The sequence below is a fragment of the Carassius carassius genome, chromosome 45 (genome assembly GCF_963082965.1).
Source record: "Carassius carassius chromosome 45, fCarCar2.1, whole genome shotgun sequence".
Classification (NCBI taxonomy): domain Eukaryota; kingdom Metazoa; phylum Chordata; class Actinopteri; order Cypriniformes; family Cyprinidae; genus Carassius; species Carassius carassius.
The window spans coordinates 1,208,901-1,211,400 of NC_081799.1; the positions used below are offsets into that span (position 1 = coordinate 1,208,901).

General features: G+C 42.9%; 8 non-coding genes across 8 annotated transcripts in view; all 8 read right to left on the minus strand.

The window, feature by feature from the left end:
- LOC132128016 (5S ribosomal RNA) overlaps positions 1-117 on the minus strand; it is a 119-nt gene extending 2 nt beyond the window's left edge. The window contains exon 1 of the ribosomal RNA XR_009427735.1: positions 1-117. This exon is cut by the window's left edge and continues 2 nt beyond it. This is a non-coding gene — a ribosomal RNA (5S ribosomal RNA).
- Positions 118-351: 234 nt separating this feature from the next.
- LOC132128812 (5S ribosomal RNA) lies at positions 352-470 on the minus strand. Its single transcript, XR_009428380.1, has one exon. It is a non-coding gene; the product is annotated as a 5S ribosomal RNA (ribosomal RNA).
- A 228-nt stretch (positions 471-698) lies between these two features.
- Positions 699-817, minus strand: LOC132128017 (5S ribosomal RNA). Its single transcript, XR_009427736.1, has one exon. It is a non-coding gene; the product is annotated as a 5S ribosomal RNA (ribosomal RNA).
- Positions 818-1,053: 236 nt separating this feature from the next.
- On the minus strand, positions 1,054-1,172 carry LOC132127963 (5S ribosomal RNA). The gene has a single exon (XR_009427685.1). It is a non-coding gene; the product is annotated as a 5S ribosomal RNA (ribosomal RNA).
- A 239-nt stretch (positions 1,173-1,411) lies between these two features.
- LOC132128813 (5S ribosomal RNA) lies at positions 1,412-1,530 on the minus strand. Its single transcript, XR_009428381.1, has one exon. It is a non-coding gene; the product is annotated as a 5S ribosomal RNA (ribosomal RNA).
- A 228-nt stretch (positions 1,531-1,758) lies between these two features.
- On the minus strand, positions 1,759-1,877 carry LOC132127911 (5S ribosomal RNA). Its single transcript, XR_009427636.1, has one exon. It is a non-coding gene; the product is annotated as a 5S ribosomal RNA (ribosomal RNA).
- Positions 1,878-2,113: 236 nt separating this feature from the next.
- Positions 2,114-2,232, minus strand: LOC132127974 (5S ribosomal RNA). The gene has a single exon (XR_009427696.1). It is a non-coding gene; the product is annotated as a 5S ribosomal RNA (ribosomal RNA).
- A 236-nt stretch (positions 2,233-2,468) lies between these two features.
- Positions 2,469-2,500, minus strand: part of LOC132128124 (5S ribosomal RNA) — a 119-nt gene continuing 87 nt past the window's right edge. The window contains exon 1 of the ribosomal RNA XR_009427836.1: positions 2,469-2,500. This exon is cut by the window's right edge and continues 87 nt beyond it. This is a non-coding gene — a ribosomal RNA (5S ribosomal RNA).

Here is a 2,500-nt window from a genome sequence, read left to right on the forward strand (position 1 = left end):
CTTACTGCACCTGGTATTCCCAGGCGGTCTCCCATCCAAGTACTAACCAGGCCCAAACCTGCTTAGCTTCCGAGATCAGACGAGATCGGGCATAGCCAGGTTGGTATGGCCGTAAGCAAAAACTGCTGCAAAGATAGGGCTATTTAAAGATCAGCCACTCTCATCTCCAGTACATTATATAAGTAGGGAAGAAACCCCAAAAGCTTACAGCACCTGGAATTATTCCCAGGCAGTCTACCATCCAAGTAGTAACCAGTACCAAACATGCTAAGATTCGGAGATCGGGCATTGACTCTTTTTTTTTTTTTTTTTTTGCAAGATTATTATATAATTAGTGAAACATTTCCAAAAAGCTTACAGCACCTGGTATTCCCAGGCGGTCTCCCATCCAAGTACTAACCAGGTCCAAACCTGCTTAGCTTCCGAGATCAGACGAGATCGGGCATAGCCAGGTTGGTATGGCCGTAAGCGAAAACTGCTGCAAAGAGAGGGCTATTTAAAGATCAGCCACTCTAATCTCCAGTACATTATATAAGTAGGGAAGAAAACCCAAAAGCTTACAGCACCTGGAATTATTCCCAGGCAGTCTACCATCCAAGTAGTAACCAGTACCAAACATGCTAAGATTCGGAGATCGGGCATTGACTCTTTTTTTTTTTTTGCAAGATTATTATATAATTAGTGAAACATTTCCAAAAAGCTTACTGCACCTGGTATTCCCAGGCGGTCTCCCATCCAAGTACTAACCAGGCCCAAACCTGCTTAGCTTCCGAGATCAGACGAGATCGGGCATAGCCAGGTTGGTATGGCCGTAAGCAAAAACTGCTGCAAAGAGAGGGCTATTTAAAGATCAGCCACTCTCATCTCCAGTACATTATATAAGTAGGGAAGAAACCCCAAAAGCTTACAGCACCTGGAATTATTCCCAGGCAGTCTACCATCCAAGTAGTAACCAGTACCAAACATGCTAAGATTCGGAGATCCGGCATTGACTCTTTTTTTTTTTTTTTTTTTTTGCAAGATTATTATATAATTACTGAAACATTTCCAAAAAGCTTACAGCACCTGGTATTCCCAGGCGGTCTCCCATCCAAGTACTAACCAGGCCCAAACCTGCTTAGCTTCCGAGATCAGACGAGATCGGGCATAGCCAGGTTGGTATGGCCGTAAGCGAAAACTGCTGCAAAGAGAGGGCTATTTAAAGATCAGCCACTCTCATCTCCAGTACATTATATAAGTAGGGAAGAAACCCCAAAAGCTTACAGCACCTGGAATTATTCCCAGGCAGTCTACCATCCAAGTAGTAACCAGTACCAAACATGCTAAGATTCGGAGATCGGGCATTGACTCTTTTTTTTTTTTTTTTTTTTTTTTGCAAGATTATTATATAATTAGTGAAACATTTCCAAAAAGCTTACAGCACCTGGTATTCCCAGGCGGTCTCCCATCCAAGTACTAACCAGGTCCAAACCTGCTTAGCTTCCGAGATCAGACGAGATCGGGCATAGCCAGGTTGGTATGGCCGTAAGCGAAAACTGCTGCAAAGAGAGGGCTATTTAAAGATCAGCCACTCTAATCTCCAGTACATTATATAAGTAGGGAAGAAAACCCAAAAGCTTACAGCACCTGGAATCATTCCCAGGCAGTCTACCATCCAAGTAGTAACCAGTACCAAACATGCTAAGATTCGGAGATCGGGCATTGACTCTTTTTTTTTTTTTGCAAGATTATTATATAATTAGTGAAACATTTCCAAAAAGCTTACTGCACCTGGTATTCCCAGGCGGTCTCCCATCCAAGTACTAACCAGGCCCAAACCTGCTTAACTTCCGAGATCAGACGAGATCGGGCATAGCCAGGTTGGTATGGCCGTAAGCAAAAACTGCTGCAAAGAGAGGGCTATTTAAAGATCAGCCACTCTCATCTCCAGTACATTATATAAGTAGGGAGGAAACCCCAAAAGCTTACAGCACCTGGAATTATTCCCAGGCAGTCTACCATCCAAGTAGTAACCAGTACCAAACATGCTAAGATTCGGAGATCGGGCATTGACTCTTTTTTTTTTTTTTTTTTTTTGCAAGATTATTATATAATTAGTGAAACATTTCCAAAAAGCTTACAGCACCTGGTATTCCCAGGCGGTCTCCCATCCAAGTACTAACCAGGCCCAAACCTGCTTAGCTTCCGAGATCAGACGAGATCGGGCATAGCCAGGTTGGTATGGCCGTAAGCGAAAACTGCTGCAAAGAGAGGGCTATTTAAAGATCAGCCACTCTCATCTCCAGTACATTATATAAGTAGGGAAGAAACCCCAAAAGCTTACAGCACCTGGAATTATTCCCAGGCAGTCTACCATCCAAGTAGTAACCAGTACCAAACATGCTAAGATTCGGAGATCGGGCATTGACTCTTTTTTTTTTTTTTTTTTTTTGCAAGATTATTATATAATTAGTGAAACATTTCCAAAAAGCTTACAGCACCTGGTATTCCCAGGCGGTCT